General features: G+C 40.9%; 3 pseudogenes; 1 reads left to right on the forward strand and 2 right to left on the reverse strand.

The window, feature by feature from the left end:
- Nucleotides 1-307: 307 nt before the first annotated feature.
- LOC149243511 (receptor protein kinase-like protein ZAR1 pseudogene) lies at nucleotides 308-5,760 on the reverse strand (annotated as a pseudogene).
- Nucleotides 3,237-4,752, forward strand: LOC149243512 (G2/mitotic-specific cyclin S13-7 pseudogene; annotated as a pseudogene).
- Nucleotides 5,761-5,791: 31 nt separating the features above from the next.
- On the reverse strand, nucleotides 5,792-6,353 carry LOC149243513 (uncharacterized; annotated as a pseudogene).
- Nucleotides 6,354-23,321: the final 16,968 nt, after the last annotated feature.

Below are 23,321 nucleotides of genomic sequence, written 5' to 3' on the forward strand. Positions count from 1 at the left end.
AATTGCAATATAAATAAATAAATGCTCTTAGAAGGCTACTTTAATAAAAATGGGGACTAAATTGCACCCTCAATTTAACATTAAACGACCTGGACATGAAACAAAAGATTGCTTCCTATAGATACAGGAATAAAGAAGATGGAGAGGATGTGTAGCATGTCATGGATTCTGCACTTGGATATGACTTTCAACAAAATAATGAGTCAAAATTTGGGAGCAACTATAAAATAGAGTAAATAGATGAACAAGTTGTATAGCTTGGTAACCTTTTCAATTTTGTGATGCAGCTCCAATTGTGTCAAGAGAATCAGATATATTTTTCATCAATATGGAATACAACAAGTACTTCTTTCTTTGTATATGCTTCTTGTAGGAGTGATGAATCCACAATTTCTGACAGTGGGTGTTCCTCTTTGAATGTTTTTCTAACCCAAGTGACCAAGTCCATGTCAAAGGATGCAAGTTGGAATGTTGGAGATCGACCTGTAAGCATTTCCAAAAGGACAACTCCAAATGAATAAACATCCCATTTCTGTGTTGGCTTGTGGCCAACAACAAAGGCTTCTGCAACCTGGTAATTATTCAAAAATGAATGTGAACGTCCATCATTTGTTGGTCATTCTATAACTAATCTTATAACTCCTCCTGGGAACGTGCTTCCATGAGCAACAACTGAGTTTTTTCCTGATGGAAGGCCTCCACTAAGAAGTTCTCCACTTTGTCGAGGTGCAACTCTGCTGCCTGCAATAATAATTAGACGACCCAAGCGAAAAACTGAGATATATGGCTGCATATTGTTATCCAACAGAATATTTGTGGGCTTAATGTCTCCATGTACATATTTACGAGGATTGCACTCATGCAGATAGGCCAAACTGCGTGCGGTTCCCTTGGCAATATTTATCCTAGATGCCCATGTCAAGAGTGTGGTTGGACGGCCTGATCTACCTGCAGGAATTGGTAAGAATTGTCAAGCTTGTTGTCAACCAATAAATGCAATTTAGATTCTCCCGCAACATATAAAAAATATGATATATTTAAATAGAGAGTTGGCTTAAAAGCTAAAATCAGTAGTTATAAACAAAACAAAGTTATTGCATTTGATATAAATCTGTTGGAGTTAATGCTTACATTCCATAGTTAAGAAGTTGGTTTGTGATGGTTGAAAAATTCTCTCAAGCTCTATATCTAATTTAGGAATAAGTTGGATCTCAGAAACTCTATTTAATAGAGTAATCTGAATGTAAATCAGTGTGTGAGTGTGTTTGCACATACACCATTTGTGCATAATATATGATTGAGTTTCTGTAATTGTGTTGTTTTAGCTATTTTTTATCATGGTATCAGAGCGTAGGATCAGAGGCCTATGTGTTGTGTTGTGATAAAATTCCTAGAACTGAGATGAGCTTGCGTTCAAGAGCTGTTTGCTTTGCGTTCTGGACAGTGTATTCTCCATTTTTTTAAAATTGCTGCCATATCTCCGGTCCGATCCAGTCCAGCCACGGAATTAGCAAAGTGACCACAGATTTTCAGAACGTAATACATGGAGTGAACGAGAAGATCTGCATATTTTTCATTCATTTGCTTCATAGACCGACCTTCCTGCTCCTGTAGACACTTCACACTGCGACATATTATGTCCTATGCTCTGAACGTGGGAAATCGCTTAAGAGGGAGAAAAATTTACAAGATCTCCATCTGAGTTCATATAAATCATGGGTTCAAACCATGATCAAGTGCTGTCAGAATAACAGTTGGAGGGGATTCTTGCGCGAGAGAAGTGGAGCTCCGTGAAGGAAGAGGAGATGTTCGACAGATGGGACATGTTGCATGTAGGCGAAGCTATTTGTCGATGCAATCCATGTGGAACATGTGATCGCAATCAGGAATAATCCTCACATTCTCCGGCTCCTTGTAATCGCTTAGGCAAATCGAGCAACACTTGTTATCCTCTGCTTCTTCTAACTCATTTCCGTGTAAAAATTGAGCGATTGGCAGGCTTTGACAGAATATAACATCTTGGGGAATGAATCCAAAGTCTCCTTATCGATCCCAATTACAGCGCCGTTCTCGTTCAAATGGGCGGTATGAAATCTGATTGCACGATCGCTAGCCCATATCTCGTTTCTTACATGTCTGATGTGTTGCCTATTTCTGTCACGGCATGGTTCGAGGTGTTCAGTGCTATCGTATTCATAGCCATTATATTGTTGGTTCTTCTCTCTGTCTCAGTGAGCTGGCAAAACCATTCATATTATGATGAATTCAATGAAGAGAGTGAACCTATTAAACTCTTTTAAAAATAACTAGCAGTTCAACTATGTGTCTGATGCCAGTACTTAAAGATCAAGTAGCAGTAAGGCTCAATATGGATGGTTGTCTAGATAGTATGGCAGTTGCGGATCTAGGGAAGGATCCCTCATTAGTGGTAGACATGGAAGTGGTTTCCTAATGAGGTTATGCGACAGATTGGGATGCTGTTCAGTAATTGACTTCGGGAGGTCCTTGATTCGGGAGTTGAGGAAGGGAACTCGGGAATCCAACTTGCCAACTACACCTTTCCGAGGGTTATGAGGCAACTTGATGGAGCATCTACTGATAAGCTTGATTAGTTTGTTATTTTCATGTAATGTAATCATTAAGGGGGGATGTTGGAGTTAATGCTTACATTCCATAGTTAAGATGTTGGTTTGTGATGGTTGAGAAATTCTCTCAACCTCTCTATTTAATTTAGGAATAAGTTGGATCTCAGAAACTCTATTTAATAGAGTAATCTGAATGTAAATCAGTGTGTGAGTGTGTTTGCACATACACCATTTGTGCATAATATATGATTGAGTTTCTGTAATTGTGTTGTTTTTAGCTATTTTTTATCAAAATCATCATGAATTAATAGATTGAGGTGGTCTGAGCAACGTTGCAATAACAAATTGTGTTTTTAACCTGGAAGTAAGCCTTCCTACCTCAGGACTACAAACAAAGTAGGCAAAAAAACATTTTTCAAAGCAACACTTTATGATTGATGAAAAACAATGAATCAAATTGATCCAATAAACAACACTGAAACTGAAGAAGTTGTGAGCACAAGATACTTCGTTTCTGTGGTTGTGTTTTCAGTTTATTTGGTTGCAAGAGCTGCCACCCGTGGGGCTCTGGGGAACTGTAAGATTCAACCTTGTTATATAGGGCTTTATAACTTGTTTCTTGTGACTAGCCAACAAATTTAATTTGCTTAAATGTTCCCCAACAAGCAAACCCAAGGAGTTGTACAGAACAAGAAGATGGCTTCTAAGGCAGCCCAACCAAAAGCAATGGTCTCTCCTTAGAGGGTTTCTCAAGCTGCAAACAATAGGAGGGACCTGGGAGATATTGGTAACATTGTGGCAAATGTCGGTGGTAAATGCAATGTCACCAATGAAGGAGTCAATGGGAAACCTCTCGCTGAGGTCTCTTGCCCTATTACGAGGACTTTTGGTGCTCAGTTACTTGCATGGGCAGCTGCAAAGAAGGGGATCTCTGTTGCCAATAACCAAACTTAGGCACCGGTTGTGATTCCAAAGGCAGACGTTGTGTGGGGAAAAAAGCAAAGGAGGTCTAGTAAGAGCAAGGACATTCCTCCAAGAACTGTAGTGACCAATGAATCAGATGATTGTGTTATTATTGAACTACCGCACATAATAAAACAAACTTGTAATCACAATGCTGGAGATGCAAGGACAAAGAGAAACCTCAATTACTAACAACAAAACCTAAATCACTAACAACATCACTTACATCTAGAAGTGCAGTAGCGTTACGTGGGTTTAGATTTGATGATGAAATCACTGAGGTAGAGGAGGACCCTTGCCAAACTTTGATGGGGGACCGTGATAACCATTTAGCAGTGGTTGAATGTATTGATGATATATACAAGTTCTATCGTAGAATAGAGCAAATGCGATGTGTGCCAAATTATATGCCCAAACAACAAGAGATTAATGTCAAAATGAGAGTAGTACTAATAAATTGGTTAATTGAGGTACATTACAAATTTGGGTCGATGCCAGAGGCTTTGTATCTTTCCACAAATCTTCTTGATAGATATCTTGCTACTCAACTTGTATCGAGGAGAAATTATTAATTAGTGGGTGCCATTGCAATGCTTATAGCTTCAAAGTATGAGGAAATTTGGGCTCCAGACAGACTTTCTTGACATCTTAGAAAATAAATTTGAGAGGAAACATGTATTGGTTATGGAGAAGACAATGCTCAACAAATCGAAATTCCATCTCACAGTCCCAACTCCATATGTATTCCTTATCTGGTTCCTCAAAGATGCTAGCTCTGATGAAGAGATGGAAAATTTGGTATTCTTCTTTATGGAACTAAGTTTGATGCAATATGTGATGATAAATCCTCCTCATTAATGCTCGATGCTGCTGCAGTCTACAACGGTCAAAACACTTTGAAAAAGACACCTGCCTGGAACGATGTACTTAAACGCCATACAGGCTACTCTGAAATAGACCTCAAGGAGTGTACAAGACTGATGGTGGCATTCCATCAGAGCTCTAAAGAAAGCAGATTGAATGTAGTTTTTAAAAAGTACTCAATGCCCGAGTATGACTTTGTGGCACTTATCAAACCTGCCAAGCTCCCTGCATAGCAACTGATTAGCAGAGTTGCCATGTTTCTCAACTCAGTTGTACATCTAGGAATTGAGATTGGTATGTCAATCAAAAGTTTTAGCATAGAAGATCATTCATTCCCTTGATATTCCCCTTTGGGTGGATGGTTTTTTTGGTCATTCTTTGTAACTGTACATAGTTGTGGCAAAAGCATGATTAAGAGAAGATATAGCCCACTTCATTTTCGGCATAGCCTGTCCACATGGGAAGTGGTGGCTTAAAGCCAAGGGATTTTTACTTGTCAATTGTAATAAATGCTTGAGGGCATTTATGTGTTTTTTAATTTAAAAAATTGAATTATATAACACTGAAAAAAAAAGCAATGCTGAAAACCATTTTTTGATTTTCCTTCTCATTAAAATACTCAACCTTAAAACTATCAATATTATACCTTGCAAATAGTGTATTTTGAGAAACCAAGTTGAAGAGAAAAAATCCGCCATAAAATCAAAGAAACTTAAAATTGAATCTATAAAAGAAAATTTACCATGCAATGCAACTTCCAAGCTTCCATTTGGAACGAAGTCAGATATCAACAATTTCTCATCAGCTGCCCAATAATATGCTCGAAGTTTCACTATGTTGGATGTTGAATTCGTGCAATGGCTTGAACTTCATACTCAAATTTCTTAAATATCTGATCACCTCCCTCCCGCAACCTCCTCACTGCCATAGAATCCCATTGCCAAGTACCACTTTGTACACAATTCCCAATTCACTCTTCCCTAAGACATAAGCAGAAGCTCTGAGCAATTCATCTAAGTCAAAGCTGAAACCTTTGTCATTGGGAATGAGATCTCCCCGGTCTCCCTTCTCTGAGGCTATTTCAGAAGTCTCTGCGTTGTTACATAAACATTGAGGAATCCCTCCTACCAATTTTTCTTTCGTCCACAACTGCACCATTTGGCTTTGGTAGATCCTAGTTTTCCAACACAAATAGATAAAAAGTAGGCCAATTATGGAAATGCTCCCAACATTTCCCACCGATATTGCAACAATTAAACCAGTTTTAAAACTTTTCCTTACTGCAGGGCTCGCCTCCTGATTAATAGGGCTCCCTGAGGAAGGGCCTTGTAAAGGAAAATTGAGATTAGGAGGTGTTGATATGGGCTTTTTGCAAGGATTTATTTAAGAGGAATCCATAAAGTCTTGAATTGTTCACAAAGGTTGTGGGTCCTTGTGGGTCCTTGATTTGCAAGAGATCCATCTTGTTGAATCAATCCACTAAGATTATTGTTCTGTAAATCTGAACTAATAGGCAGAGGCAACTTACAGAGAGTTTGAGGAATTGGGCCTGAAATCCTGTTATAGGAAAGATTGAGAGTGCCCAACTATGAAGAAAGGTTACAGAGCTCCCCATGGGTTGAGCCATTCAAAAGATTAGAAGAAAGATCTAATTGCACTATATTATTAAGGTTTGATCCAAGCCTGATTGGAATTGGCCCTGTGAAGAAATTGTTTTGTAATATCAACCTCTCCAACAGTTTACACTTTGTCAACTCTTGAGGAATAGGTCCACTGAGGAAATTGACTGAGAGATCCAGGTTCTCAAGTCTGGACAATCTAGTAACCTCGACAGGAATAAATCTCGTGAGATTGTTTTCATAAAAACACACTATGGAGGGCAAAAACATTGAATAACTGGGTGGGTATTGCGCCATTCACCTGGCCAGGACAACCCACCATACTCTAGTTAATTTTGTTTACATCATATTGATGGTGTAAGTAACGCATGGGCCCATACTTGAATTAGGTTGCACCATGCTTTCTCCAAAACCCGAAGTGCTATAGTTATTGATAATCATTTTGATAAAATTCTCCCTTTTAATTTTTCACTCCGATTTTCAGAATATCAACACTGTCGAAATGATTGTTTCCATTATTCACTTCCACCCACGACGCTCTTTTCTTGTTGTGTGCACAAAATCGAATAACCCCAAAGCTATTTCTCCCTGTCACCAATCTAATCCAATGAAAATGCTGGTGGGGTGGAGTAGAAAAATAGTCATGACCTGTGGCAGTGGCAGAGGAAAAGGTATATAGAAAAATAAATATTCCTGTGTATGCTTTTTTACCAGACAACAAACAATAGAAAAGCAAAGTTGTGCTCAACCAGCACAACCAGAATCAATGGGCATTGAATACAATTTTCAGTGTAATCTCTAGTCATTGAAATGGTCTTCTTTGAAGTTCTGTGCTGAGGAATCCATGAACATAAGGTGATAGTGAATGATAATGGAGATAAGGGCTTGAATGGCGGCATGCTTGTTAACCCATTGAGTTAGTTGGCAAGTTTGATCCAAATCCAAACAGACAGTATGCCTATGAATGCAAAATATTAGGATTTGATTTATTTATTTATTATTATTGATTTCTGCTACAAAAATCCTCTTCTCAAACTTCATACCAATGGATCTTAATTCAAAGGGATGTGTTAAGAAGTTCAAGGCCTTCTAAATCCATTGTTGGGTAATGTAGAATTCTTCACCAGGATCCTTAGATCCTTTTTTGGGCTTTCTTGAATCATTTGTTGGGTTGTCATAAAAGTTTCTCAAGAGGCTGAAATCCGGGCATATTTCCTTGGGTACTGTATAAAGATTTTATTGGAACCTCAAATCCATGGTTTATGTATTGGTTTTTGTCAAAATTTCTTATCTGAGAGGATGAAACTCGACGTTTTCTTTATTGAGGATTATACGCAAGAGGTTGAAATTTAGGCTTCCTTATTGGCTTGCCCATGATCTTTGCATTGAAAGCTCAGATACTGGAGTTATCTTATTGAATGGTGGAGAGTTTCTCTTGAGGCACCTCGAATATGTTGTGTTGCTTAGAAAATTCATCCATTCCTCAAATTCAAGATTTTGCCTATTCCAGTGTCTCGGCCGGTGAAGACCTCCTTAGCTATGGCGAGGACGTGTTTGCCTAATATACAGGAATTTACATTTGGGCCTAGAGATTTACCATATAAAAATTTATTGTTTGCATTTTGTTGGACTGTTAAGAACTGTTACCCCAAGTCTCAGAATTCAGGTTTTTGCTGCAAATATCCAGCTTTCTCTTTGTTAGGCCGTCAAGAATTTGTCAAGCCCAATTTCAGATCGAGTTTGTTGGTTTCCTTGTGTTTCTTAACACAAAATCTTATTCTTAATCTAATTAAATATTTTCTGATTGAATTTGTAGGTTTGATTGGTCAATTCAGATCTTCTTTAGCTCCTCCACCAATGGGCCTTTTTCTTGAGAATAGCCAACTCGAACAATTTGGTGGCAGGTCGAACAATTCGATGCCTATCAAAAGCAAGATCTCATTGCATATTTACCCGATGAAAGGTTGGCCTCGATTTTCTAGTTTGCAGGAGATAGCACCGCATTCACGCCTTGTTCTCCCGGTGCGAATTGAGCTTTCATCTTTGCTTCTTTACTTCCATCTTTGATCACGAGATTTGAATATGGGAATGATTTGGCTCTGAAATCTTCCAGAAAATTTCCTAGTGACCCAAAGCCCTGATGAGGATCACTGTCGCGCAGCTGATGGAGGTCCCTTGGTTCCACCGGGGCTTCAGGCACCAGAAAGGCAACACTGATGTCTATGTTGACCTCCCCGATCACTGCAAGGAAGCTCCCCTCAACACCTTCGACGGTGTCGTTTAGTCTGTTCACGTGCCAATTTCTAATTAGATGAAAGACGACGAAAATGAAAACCTGCGATTGGACGAAAATGAAAGCCTGCGATTCGCCACTGCAAACAGTGCTGGCACATCCAAACCGCGCAGTGAAAACGCTTATCAACGTAATCATATCAAAAACTTACTTCTAAAAATACTTATCAAATGCAATGTGATGCACAAATATTTCATTAGGGTAGCCAGTGTTCTCTTTTTAATGCTACAATTAATACTATCTTTATATAGTACGCACTTCCTACTGAGTTTTTATTAGGCCAACCAATTTTGTGAAATTTTTTTTTAGTGTTTTTTAGTTACTTTCAGAGGTTAGGAGAGATGGCTCGATGGCTCTGATCTTCTTCGTCAGGGCATTCCATATATTGTATCTTTTATGTTATTGTGTTGTACTTTTTATATTCATGCATTGTATTTTTTATAGGAGACTATTTAGTCCTCCCACATTTTATGGACATCATTGTATTCAACAATCCCTTTGACCTACTTTGTAGTCATTAATTGGACATAAATATAATTATCTTATCTTATACTTAAAGAAAAAAACTCAAAACCATGTAAACACATTATCCACAAAGCAACGAAAATAATGAATAAACCACTCATGTGATTGTGAGATTTGGAAATAGGTACGATGCTCAAACTATCGCATCAAATGTCTATTTCTCCACTCGGGGTTTCCAACACCCCTCATATCATAGTTTTTTGAAATGTTCTTCGCAATTCCTTCATTTTTTTTTAAGAGTATTCAAGTCTGTTTTACTTTGTCACATTAATTCAACTTTTTCTCATTGTCTTTTCTTCTTTAATTATTTATTTTTTTCATAATATTTTTTTTTACATGCATATAATTTTTATTAATATGATTAGAAAACAAGAGAAGCAAGCAGAGGAAGTCCCTCATGGAAAATCGAGGCTGAACATGGGCAGAGAGATGGGGACTGGGGTTTGGGAGTTTTGGCGATGGCGGCCAGCGCTGTGGCCTGGTTTGGCGTTGTAACGACGTGCATTACTCCTCGGGCGATACCCTCCCTCTTACCGGCCAACCACCTCCGTTACTTCCCATCCAGTCCGTTTAACAACTGACTGCATTGTACACCTCTCTGACCCGGCATATATCCGCTAGGGGTTATCTTGGGGTGGTTAACATTTTGTTGTCAGTTAGCATGGAGGGAGACATAGTTGCTTGCTCTAAGGATGCATTTAAACTGGACCCCAACTGGTCTGTTTTCACTCCGCAACTGTCGGTCTCCTCCTTGAATATTTCTTTGGATATTCCCTCAACCCTAGCTAGTGCACCTGGGGTTTAATCGGTGCCGGATTACCTTGCCTTCACTAATTCGGCTCAACAACCTCATCTATTGTCTGGTCCGTCTTCTTCCTCACTGCCATTTTCTGGCTACCTTGAAGCGGTTTTCTACCCACTTGACCCTGACCTATCCCCGCTCTCCCCGACCTCCCTGAAGTTCATTTCATCTTGCCTCAACCCTCCTGCTCCCCCATACCCATTTAATCCCCCTCCGCCTTATACCCCTGTTTCTTCTCACACCCCTCCACCTCAGGCATTACACTTTCAGCCAACCCATCCACTGGACCTTGTTGCCCCTCCTCCCCCACCTCTCTTACCTGCCCTGCCCCACCCACCTTTGGTTGTTTCGCGGATTCATCCCCTCCTCACTCGGGTCTGACCGGGATTCCCCGCTCGGAGGTTGACTTGATCCCTTCTCACACTCCACAGAGTAGACCACTATCTAATCGACCGGGGCGTCCATCCAAGAGATTCAAAGGGATGGAAGCTGGCACAAAGAATATCTCTCTCACATTTGAAGACAACATTAAAATGGGGGAAGTTATGGATACCTCTGACCGTGTCTTGGTGGGTCGTGTTAGCGGAAGGGCTATTCGATTGCACAATTGAAACAATGGGTACCGGAGAATTGGGGGTAGGTTCTCACCAAATTGTTGTCAATTGTTACCCTTTCTTGTGGATGGTTCACTCTTCGATTTCAGTGGCCTGAGTTTATACCTTGGGTACTATCAAAGCATTGGTACATTGAAATGGCTCCGCTACTTCTCAAACGATGGAGTCCCCTCTTTGATTCCTAGAGAGAACATCTTGGGGCTGGACTCATTTGGGTTAGATTGCCTGGTCTTCACTTACACTTCTGGTTTGAAGACGTTTTCAAGCGGATTGGGAACGCCCTTAGCAGATATATGGATTATGAAAAATCTTACATGCTAACAAGGAATATGTCCATGGCTCGCATTCTTGTACATCTTGACACCAGGGAGGGTTTGAAGGAGAATATGTAGCTGCATTGGAGGGATACCTGTAGGATTCAGATTCTGGACTATGAGGGGGCGCCTTATCGCTGCATGAGATGTCACAAGATTGGACATCTATATAAAGATTGCTCCCTACTTTCATCTAGCTCTGCTTCGGTTGCACGGTCTGAACATGCAGTTGTTAACCTGGACGCTGATCAACATCGGAAGGCACCTGTTCATTTTGAGGAGAATTTGCAAATGGACTCTCAGGCAGTTCGTGGTACTCGCAAGGAGAAGACTCGTCCCCCATCCCCACGTATCACTAGATCTCGTGTGGCTGCGGTGGAAAATACCTCTGTTGCAGATACCATCTCTAACCCTCCATCTCTCCATTTATTGTCATCTGCTTATTTTCCTTGTTCTTTGTTTTGTAATGTTGGTTTTGTGCATTGTTCATCTGTTGTTTGCACATTGGTCCCATTTGCACCCATTTTCTTCCCTCTCCTCCTACCATCTTTGGAATACTGGATCCACTCTCCCATGAGGAACCTTCCTCTGAATCTAGTAAGGGACACTGTTATAACCTTCGGTCTTCATCTCATATACTCCGAGGGATGGTAGTGGAATTGGTATTACACCCTTACCTCCGCTCACCAAGTCTTCCCGTGGTAGAAAATCCAACATGTCTAAAGCCATTATCCAGGTTGGACTGGATGTGGCACAAGGTAGACAACATCCCATTGACAAGGTCCTTAGAGCATTGACCTCCCTCCCCCCTGGTCCTCCATGAAGTGGATCTCCTACAACTGTCGAGTTTGGCTAGCCCTGCTAAGAAATTAGCCTTTCGTCGGATGATGGAATTGGAATCGGTTAACATTATATTTTTACAAGAGACACTTGCGACTAGATTACATATTATTCCCATCCTTGAGGCCATCTCTCTTGGATGGCATTTCATTGCACTAGATGCACGAGGGCAATTTGGTGGTTTGATATTGGGATATGATCCCAGATACATAAGACTGCTAAACACTTGCGGGGGGGGGGGGGGTAAGGGTTCATAGGAGTTGATATTTACTCAGCAGAGATTGGAAGGGAGCTGAGGATTATTAATGTCTATGGGCCTTGTATCAACATGATCACTTTCTGGCAACAATTACTTGATTATGACTACTTTCAAGTAGAGAACATCATTATAGGGGGGGGATCTCAATTTCTCTCTTGGGCATGCTGAATCCTGGGGTATGAATGCACAGATTTACTCGCTATCGGATGGCATCCTGACCCTACTGTAGGATCATCATCTGATTGATATACCCATGCCCTACTTAAAACCCACTTGGTGAAATCGAAGGACTGGGGATGCAGCACTAGCCAGAAGATTGGATCGTTTTCTGGTTAAGGAGATCTTATTGGATCAATTGCCCCTTTATCGACAATGGGTGGGATTAGAAGGGTTCGTCGGATCACATGCCCATATATCTAGAGATTGTTGGTGGTGAACGCAAGCCCAAGGCACCATTTAACTTTAATTCTACTTTGCTTAAAGATGATAGTTATAAATAGATGATCACAACAGAATGGAAAGCCTGTAATGTTCATCCGGGTCAATCAACCTTCGTTGTTTTTGCATACAAAATGCTATCCCTGAAACAAAGATCAATTGACTAGGCAAAGAATAAGAGGATAAAGGATGAGTAGACCTTGAGGGACATAGAACAAGAAATTGAACAATTGGGTGGCAAGGAGGGTCGAGAGTTTATTTCTGCTGATGCCAAAGAAATATTTGTCAGACTTGAGATTGAGAGGAATAGGATCTTGAAATACAGGGAGGAAACTTGGCGACTCCGCAGTAGGGATACTTGGTTAAAGGAGGGGGACGAGAACACCAATTTTATCATCGTGTTGCAAATGGGAACCAGACCATCAATACCATCTGGCAACTTGAGGATGATGAGGGTACACATGTTATAGACATTTTTGGGCACTGCAACCCCAATCATATATGTCCATAAACCAAGGGCTCTTGAGTCCCTAAAAGTATTGTTTCATGCCCTAAAGGAACAAGGTCAGCTGATTACATCATCTCCCAGAAGTTCTCCACAGGAAACTGCTCAGAACTGGTCAAATCTGGACCATACAGGTTGCTCAGTGCTAAGGGTGTGATGCATCTCACCTGCCCAGTGTAAAAGGTGCGATGCATACTGAAAAGCCCTTCTGTAGGGTGCGATGGGCGAGAGTAGACAAATGGCAGAGACAGTTTGCGAGGTGGATGATCATAGAATCTTCCAGAAGCTTCTCCTGTGACACTTGCCTCTTTGAATTTGCCCAGGGATGAGTAAGAGATCATCAATCTCCAAGTGGAACCAAGAACTATCAGAGAGAAGACACTAATCAAAATCACAGAAGCTGACTCACCTCCCTACAATCATCTATATATGGATCCCTCATCTCAGAGATCCAGAGGCTGGAATTTTGTATCTTGTAAGAAAGTGTTGTTGGTTTCCTGGTGGAATATCATAGTGTTGGGTGATCTAAGCTTTTCATGAGGTGAAGAAGGGCTTTCATGCTGGGAGGATGACGCTGGGTCAGAACAATGGGTTGTAATCCTCTCTTCTAATCTTCATATTAACAAAGCTATTCAAGTTTTCCTCCACATTCTTGTATGTCTGATAGTATATGCATTTGTGTGGTCAATATATATCTGGTCCTATATTGTTTATGATTGTAGATCTCTGCACTTTGAAGGTATTATGCTGCTTTGACTCTACAGGTACTCTTTGAAGCGGAGCGGTCAAGGGAGAAGCAGCATAGACCGGTCGGTGAGGAGAAGGAACAAGCAAAGAACTGAGCGAAGGATTGAGGTTGGTATTCTTTGATCTTCTCCTATCTACTTCTCATAAAGGAAAATGAGAGTAACTTTAATCTGTTTGTTTCTAAGATAGCTACCCGTCTTAGTGGGACTAGCAGCTCTGCATAGACACTCGATTTCATGATAACAAAATGGCGACTTCGCTGGGGAGCGAATAGATTGTTTGCTTGTCTATATTTGTTTGTTTTATAAACTTACAGATGGAGCCTGAGGTTAAGCCAGCTAGCCTTCGAACTGCATTTGCTATGCAAGTGCAAAGTAGATCAATGCTGCTTCAGTCTATCTCGGGGTTTTGTTTATAAACTGAATGATCGATTTGCAAACATCCTAATTGCCCTAGTGGTGGCTCTAGTAACCTCATTAGATCAACCCCTGTGATTTCTATTCACTGACTATCATTAGCTCAGCCTAAATCCCTGAACTAAGCTGCAAACTGTGACCAAGAACCATGTTGAAGTCTCGTCCCTGGACCATCGCACTTTCTCCTCTTGGGAATTTGGATGCATCGCACCTCCTGTGTGCAGTGGGTGCGCTGCATTGCACTTTCCCTGTGTTGCAGGTGCGCTGATCAGACAAGACCTCTTCTGCTCTCACATTTTGGTTTTGTGTTCACTCTCTTCAGCTTTATTCAGGAGTTTTGCTGTCTGTGATTAGTATACCACTGTGAAAACTCCCTTCCTTTGCATGATTCCGCCTCCATAGTACAAAGAATTGTGAATGTTTTTATGTATTGTGCGCCATTTACAGTTCTCTTTTACAAAAAGTAACGTAATCAAAATGTCGTCTTTTGATTTGGAAGTGTCGCAAGTGTCGTTTTTAATCAAAGAAAAGAATTCTATTGTTCTGGATGGTCGATTATATAGTTACTCTTGTATTTGATTTGAATTAGTAGTTTTTCAAGTGTCGAAAGCAGTTTTCAATTCAAAATAGCAAAGTGTCGTCATTATCTTCCTTTCGTTTTTGAAGAGAAATTTGTTAGTACTGTCGCTTTGAAAAGATAATTCAGATTTGTACTTAGCATTCTTCTTGTCATTCACACATTAAGAAAGCTGAAAAAAAATACATGCATGTGCATTTGCATTTAGATTGCTTGTTGGTTTGATTTAGGACAGTGCATCTAGCGTGTACTTTCTGCTCTATGTTGAAAGAATATCATCTCTCTTTCTTTAGTAGCTAGGATTTTCATTGCAAAAAGAAGATTAAACGATTGTTTATCATCTTAGATTGTATTTTAGGAATTGTATATCTACATCACGCGGTGAACCTGAAAGGCAAATTTCTTAAGAAAGATCAACTGTAAAATAAATTCAATGAACATAAAAACGCTTTGGAACCTAACGCACAACATCTAAAAGTCTAGGCTAGAGACGTATTCTAGCGTCGTAAAGCCTGGTAACTATCGCTTTCATTGTTGGTTGGGTGATTCCTCCTCTTTGAGACGACAAGTGCCAGTACGGACTTGTGCTCCCACGTACTGTCGAGTATATATTGGAAGACCACAATAGGCTATATCCTTTATCCATAGGAAGTTGCATCTGCCGCCCTATCGATCGCAATGCACTGAACACAGCATTCGGGAAGATTGACTGCCGTACCGTAAAAAGTATTTGCAGTTTTGCGATTGGTTTGGTAATCCCTCTGTCTAGATTTCCAGAGTAGTCTCTTTCGTTCCTTTTCAGACTCCTTAAAGGAAAAGGTCCATCTGAGCACTTGTCACTTCAGGCTCATTAAAAGGCGATTAGAGTCATCTTTTGTCTTTTCTCGACTCTTAAAAATTGAAAAAATAAGTTGTGTCAAAGCGTCTAAAATTTATTTTAATCAGAATAATATCACTATTCCCGTGTTGGTCTTAGGTTGAGGGAAATGGAGTCCACCAACCAAGGATTTCCCCTCGGAGGAAATCCTAGTCCTTTCTCCTCTTGGGGAGATGTTGGTGCACCCCATATGGCCACATTGTCACTTCCAGGATTGACGATTGGCTTGCCAATATGGCTCTTCTCGACCTCTGTCATTCAGAACACCGTAATTCCTGAACAATCAAGTCAACAACTAGATGATACTAAATTTACCCCCCAACCTTCTACTTCGTCCGATTCTCCCTCTCCTCCTTCCTCTTCGCTTGATGAAGTTGGTAAAGCCAAAAATCAAGTAACTAAGAAGGAGAAGAAGGGAAAGGAGAAGAAAGAGAAGAAGAAGAAGGAGCCAAAGGAGAAAAGGGGTAACTGGACATCGTCTAGTGAAAATCCACACACTGCACCGTCCAAGCCTAAATCTCCATGTGTCATTTGCAAAGGAGACCACTATCATCGAGATTCTCCTTGCATCCCTCGGATCTTAAGGGACTGGTCTCCTCGTTTGCACAATCCGATGTCATCAAACCTCTGAAGATCATGTTGAAAATACACCATCAACTAGTGAAAGCGAAGCATTTGGACAAAAAAGGAAATGTAAATTTCCTTGTAAACTGTGTGAAGGCGATCACGTCGTCCACCGTTGTCCCTTCCTAGACGAAGCTAAAAGAGTCTTGGATAACCGTCATGCTTCACCGCTATGGCTTCCTCCTGGATACAAGAAACTCTTGCCGAGTCCATCACTAGTTGAAAATCCGACTGACATGCCATTGTGGTCGGTCGAAGCATCTATCACTGAAGATAAACCCATTGAATCCATACTAGACGAAAGTCAAAAGGTTGAGGCGGCAGTCGACTCGATTTTGTCTTCGGAAGGTCCATCTTCAGATGATACAATCACTGAAGAGAATGAGAACGACACCGTTCAAATTCTTTTCGTAAACACAGACTTCGATGAACATGGGGCCAATCTTCCCGTTCCTTTACCGTAGGAAGGAAGTTCGTCAGAGTCATATCCGGCCGTCTATTCGGTCCCACCTCCAAGCAACCTAGTCGTTTCTTTCAATTGGAATCTACTAGGCAGACCCCGTTTACCGGCTAGTGTACCATTCTGAATCATTGTACAAGCTTACAAAATGATCATGGTCAGTACCATCATAGATGAAGGGGCTTCTATGAGTATCCTTTTCTCAATTGCTTGGAAAGCGCTTGGTACGCCATCGCTTCTGCCTGAGATGAGAAATATGACAGGGTTCGACAAAGGAACCAGTCGACCATTAGGGATCCTCCCCAATGTGCCTATAACGTTGAGAAGGAAAACCGTTTATATGAACATAATGGTAGCCCAAGGACCTCTAGACTATAATCTACTCCTCGGGCGTGACTATATTTATTGCATGGGAGCCATTGTCTCCTCACTCTTTCGAGTAATGTGTTTTCCGTATGAAGGCCGAGTGGTCCAGCTCGTAGACCAACGTTTGTTCCCCGGCTCACATATAACAAATAGTCAAATTCCATTCCTAAATGGTCTTTTCATGCAAGGAATGTCTCATCAATCTCTAGTTCGTCCACCTGAAGAACGCGAGTAATTCGGGGGGTCGTGACTGAAACCCAGGGGGCATGCGCCCTGGTCTGCTCCGGCAGGAAAACTCTGGGTATAGAGTAGGTTTCGGCGAAGGATATATGACTAGTCTGACACCCGTCCGTATAGGAAAATGGGATTAGACCAAATAAGATACCTTCATTAGAAGGTATGCCTTTCCTGATAGAACGAATGTTTTGTTTGCAAATTGAGGGGTAACCTATATAAGGTAGGCCTTTCCTGACAAAGCAAACGTTTTGTTTGCAAATTGAGGGGTAACCTTGAAACTCTACTTCACTATACCTGGGGGCATGCAAACCTTTTTGCGTGCAAGTGAAGAGCGACCATTTATTTTCTTAGTTTGTAGGTTCTCAAACCCTTTAAACTCGTAGGATTGGTCGTTCCTAGCTTACATAAAGGAAGGATACGGAGCAAAGCTTCGAAAGGTGCAAGCTCCATAAAAATGGAATCTATCGATGAGATATCCTTATTATACAACTGGCACGAGCAGTTTTTATGTGAAGTTCAAGCTCGTTAAAAATTAAACCTAAGCAATAAGAAAACGTTTCCCTAGAGTTTAAGCTCATTAAAAAATGAACCAATCTCCGGTAAATAACCATTGTGAATGCATTATTATCAGCTCCTGAGCCTTGGTCGTGTTCTTATCATCACCTCCACTCTATTTTAGTCGATCATTCACCTCCACTTGATTGTTTACCCCTTTTTGAGGAACAGCTGTGAAGAGTGATCCTGTTAGCCATCCTTGTGACACTGCCGTGAATGGAAAATTCCAAACCTTACCTGGAATCAGCTGCTACTCGAAATTATCACTCGTTCCTCAAAAAATGAGTCTCCTTTAAGCTCTTTTCGTCTGATTCATAAAATATGAAAAGATCGCTGAGCAGTTGGCCTCTCTAGCTCGTTAAAGCTACCAGGAGTGCTATCCCTCCTTTAGATTTTAATCTTTTTGGACCTGGGGGATTATTACACAAAAAGATCGAGCACTTGTTTTGTTCGGCTCGTTAAAATTATCGAAAATTCATCCCTTTCGTATTATTTTATACTTTTTTCGGACTTAAGGGATTATATGACGAAAAAAGATTTTTGGAGTTTCCTTTACGTCCCTTCCAGACTCTCTAAAATTGAAAAGGATCGAGTTATCTTTGTTGTTAAACTCGTTAAAACCAATAGCGACAAATTTGTCCATATAGACAAGAACGAGTTTCACTGTCGCTAGGCTCGTTAAAACATAGCGACGGGTTTGCCCGAAGGGGAAATTATAGAACAAGCATACGTTATCCTCATCAAGCTTGATAAAAATAAAGAGGTACTGGTCAACAATGACTGGGGAAAAATTGGGAAGAAAACTTGAAGAAACTTTATTGGTAGCAAAGTCGCTCTTGAACATGACACTTTCACTCCATGTCTGAGTCGGGTTGGGTTATTCCGTTCACCGATCATATTACCATTGGTCCATCGTACCATCCATCTTTGGGGTTAACGCTACCAATCCATTTCAAGTGTCGCCGATATGTTCAAGAGAAGTCGATTAGAGAATTCACCAACCCATCTTGTGTTTCATCCACTACAATACCTTTACGCTTCATTCTTTCATGACCGCCACCCTGAACCTTGTATCATTAGATCGTTTTCACCTCCAAAAATCATTTTCTTTGTTCCGTGTCATAGATGTGGGATTCATTAAGGCCCTCCTACGACGGGTCACTTCTTGTCGACATCAGCTCATTATCCAAGAAGTTGACCTAGGAACAACCCTTTTAGTACTTTGAAGCTTGCATGCCTCAATGGCAAGTTTCTCACTTTGGACGACAAGTTTACATCAATGGCCTTCGACCGAGAGATTTTGCGTGATGTTCGACGTCAAGTCCCATTCTCACACCACGCGAATTGTACTGCCGTACCTTGAGGGTCATCATTATTATCGGTGCTTCCTCTCGCGCCTGTTAACAACTTACATCATTCGCTGGTAATCAGGCGATGTCTTTCCATGTTCGACTCCAGAACATTTTTCACATGGATTGACTTGTACTTCGGGCGAAGATTGGACGAGTTTGAAGACCCCGAATCTAGTTTCATCCATCCGGGCTGCAATATATTAAGGAAAATAAAGATATCAAATGTACATCATTGCTGCACAGATGATCATCTGAACCAAAGGATGATGGCTCTACTAGAATCATCAGTCTGCTACACAGACGGTTGTCTGTCCTATGTACATGAAAATGAATTTATAAAGCTGAGCATGGGAATGCCCGCCTCAGCTAGATCATGAAAATATTATGAAGATAATGTATTGTATTGTATCTTATTACAGGTCGCCTTCCAGTTCGAAAAACCTCGAATCCTCATGATAAAACATTTCACTTGACATCAAAAGATTAACGATCTCATGCTTTAGGGGGCAACTGTTATAGACATTTTTGGGCACTGCAACCCCAATCATATATGTCCATAAACCAAGGGCTCCTGAGTCCCTAAAAGTGTTGTTTCATGCCCTAAAGGAACAAGGTCAGCTGATTACATAATCTCCCAGAAGTTCTCCATAGGAAACTGCTCAAAACTGGTCAAATCTAGACTATACAGGTTGCTCAGTGCTAAGGGTGCGATGCATCTCACCTGCCCAGTGTAAAAGGTGAGATGCATACTGAAAAGCCCTTCTGTAGGGTGCGATGGGTGAGAGTGCACAAATGGCAGAGTTTGCGAGGTGGATGATCATAGAATCTTCCAGAAGCTTCTCTTGTGACACTTGCCTCTCTGAATTTGCCCAGGGATGAGTAAGAGATCATCAATCTCCAAGTGGAACCAAGAACTATCAGAGAGAAGACACTGATCAAAATCCCAGAAGCTGACTCACCTCCCTACAATCATCTATATATGGATCCCTCATCCCAGAGATCCAGAGGCTGGAATTTTGTATCTTGTAAGAAAGTGTTGTTGGTTTCTTGGTGGAATATCATAGTGTTGGGCGATCTAAGCTTTTCATGAGGTGAAGAAGGGCTTTCATGTTGGGAGGATGACGTTGGGTCAGAACAATGGGTTGTAATCCTCTCTTCTAATCTTCATATTAATAAAGCTATTCAAGTTTTCTTCCACATTTTCGTATGTCTGATAGTATATGCATTTGTGTGGTTAATATATATCTGGTCCTATATTGTTTATGATTGTAGATCTCTACACTTTGAAGGTATTATGCTGCTTTGACTCTACGGGTACTCTTTGAAGCGGAGCGGTCAAGGGAGAAGCGGCAAAGACTGGTCGGTGAGGAGAAGGAACAAGCAAAGAACCGAACGAAGGATTGAGGTTGGTATTCTTTGATCTTCTCCTATCTACTTCTCATAAAGGAAAACGAGAGTAACTTTAATCTGTTTGTTTCTAAGATAACTACCCGTCTTAGTGGGACTAGCAGCTCTGCATAGACACTAGATTTCCCGATAACAACAGAGGAAAATACCTTCCATCAATTGGCCAACCTTGGTATTACACATTTTGGAAGATTATTCAAAGCTCCTACGGAGGCAAACCTTGCTGAGATCATCAGGGTAGCAGGACACTTCCTTAGATATGTGGACCAAGATACAGGAGAAGGAGTACTTAATCCAGTAACCCTGGGGGAATTAGAGGCCACTATTAAGTGGTTTAAGAGGGATAAGAGCCCTGGACCAAATGGATGGTCGATTGAATTTTACATAGTTTTTTTTGACATAATTGGGCAAGAGCTCCTCCAGATCATTGAAGAGTGTTGGACTAGTGGGTGGATATATGATGCTTTCAACTCTACATTTATAGCTCTTATTCCCAAGACTAATGATGCTCAAACCTTTGACGATTATAGAGCCATATCCCTCTGTAATTGTACATATAAGATAATAACCAAGATTATTGCAAATTTCCTTAAGCCCATATTATCTGAACATATATCATCAGAGCAATTTTCTCTCCTGGATCATCGACAAATACACGACGCATTGGCTACAGCACAAGAAGCCCTTCATTCCATCAAATCCAAGAACCTCAAAGGCATGATTCTCAATATTGACTCGGGAAAAGCCTTTGATCAAACCAACTTGCTCTACATTCGAATGCTACTGACCCATCTTGGATTTCCACTATCTTTCATCCAATGGATTATGTGTTTCCTATCCAATGTATCACATAGTGTATTGATCAATGGATCGACATCTTCCTTTTTCCATGCAGAAAGAGGTCTAAGAAAAGGTTGCCCCCTTTCCCCTCTACTATTTCTATTGATCATGGAAGGTTTGAGTAAGCTCATCTCGACGGACCAAATGCAGGGTAGACAGTGGGGTATCAAGATCATAAACAACTGCACTCTCACACATTTTCTATTTGTGGATGACATTCTCATATTTCTGAATGGAACTTTGGGGGATTCCACTGCTTTTTCCGTCGCATTTCGATTATTCTACTTCGCTACAGGTATGAAATGCAAAAACCATAAATCCACTCTATCTTCCTTTGGTTGTAACCCAAATGAGATTCATTTGGCACTTCAATACTTTCCATTTATCACTCTACAGATTGAGGAAGGATCAAATATTTGGGCTATAGGTTAAAACCATCTAACTATCGGATTGGTGGCTGGGTATGGTTAGTTGCAAAAATTGAAAGAAGATTAAATATCTAGCAGCATAGGTGGTTGTCTAGGGTGGGGAAACTGATTCTCATCAAATTAGTCCTGGAGGCCACTCCGATTTATTGGATGTCATTGGCTTGGATCTCGAAGGGTATTATCAGAAGAATTCAACAACTATGTTGCAGATTTATCTGGAGGAGAAAACAAGCGAGTCACATATTTTCCTAGGTCAGCTGGGAAATAAACACACTTCCAAAGAATTGGGGGGATGGGGATTGAAAAATCTAGAATCCTTTTCTTGTGCACTGGCAACAAAGATGGAATGGAATGCTCTGTCATCCAAGAATCTTTGGACAAAAGTTATCTATCAGAAATACATCTCTCCTCTACATCTACGTGACTAGATTAGGCTTCCTACATGGGACAGGACCAACATATCAACGGTTTGGAGGGCAGTCCTAAATACATTGGACCACGTTAGGGATGGATTGACTTGGAAAATTGGCAATGTAAGCTCAGTTCGAATTGACATGGACCCTTGGATTGGATGTGGGAACACTCATTTACTTCCCCAAGGGCTGATACAACATCTATCGGACACTGGACATACCAACTTGACACATATTGTAGACCTTGAGCATATCGATATGTTCGGGCAAGCATGGAAAAATACTATCACACTGGGCATTCCCCCATGCTGGTAGGTCAATTGGCAGAACTATATAATATCATTAAAGGAATCACATGTCCGACTAACTGAGTGGGAGGATGAACTAAACTGGTCACACTCACCAAATGGGAAATACTCCCCCAAATACGGATATCTACATATCAATGTTGATCACATACCCCTTGCTATGGATTGGTGGTGGGCTGTATTATGGAAGCTAAAGGCTATCCCCCGAGAAAACTGTTCATGTGGTGCATACCCAGGAATAATGTTCCTACTGCAAATAACCTACAAAAACGCACCTTTCATGGCCCATCATGGTGCGTATGGTGCAAAGAGAAATTAGAAACATGTGATTATCTATTCCTAAAATGCACTACTACGATCTCCATCTGGATCGAGATCACTGCTCAACTACAGATACATAGCAATTGGCAGGGTCAGGGCTTTCGTGGGGCATGGCATTGCTGGTGGTCTAATGCACACAATCACAGGTGTCAAAACTTACCTGTTATGGTATGTTGGTGTTTCTAGTTACAATAGAACAAGATAATATTCACTGATATTGCACCATGTTGGGCCCTTTCCATTGCTAATCTCATCACAAACTTTCATAGCTTACCGGAGGAAACTCGGGAACCACCTGCTCGCAACATCCTTGTTTAAAACATTGATTATGATACCCCATGGGCTTATTTTGATGGATCGACACAACAACATGGTTGTGGTGGAGGCATATTCCTTCATATCACACACCCACACTTTTACAAGATTCAAATGGGATTGCAGGCGAGGGGGGGGGACAAATAACTTTGCAAAACTTATATCTCTCCGACATTTATTATACTTTGCTCTTGTCAAAGGATGTAGCAAATTGTAGATATTTGGTGACTCACAAATCATTATTAAATGGTTTAATCAACAAACTGTTTGTCTCACACACACACACTTTGCCACATATTAGATGATGCTGTGAACACATTTCGAAATTTCTTCTTGTCAACATATATATAGGGAACACAACCAGGTTTCTGACAACCTATCCAAGGAAGCCACACACCTGCCATGGGGGGTCTGGTTGATCCAAGAACAACAGGATATGGACTCATACAATTATTAC

This window comes from Pinus tabuliformis, chromosome 8 (assembly GCF_031772625.1).
Source record: "Pinus tabuliformis cultivar Carrire ecotype Pingquan chromosome 8, CPIR1, whole genome shotgun sequence".
Taxonomy (NCBI): domain Eukaryota; kingdom Viridiplantae; phylum Streptophyta; class Pinopsida; order Pinales; family Pinaceae; genus Pinus; species Pinus tabuliformis.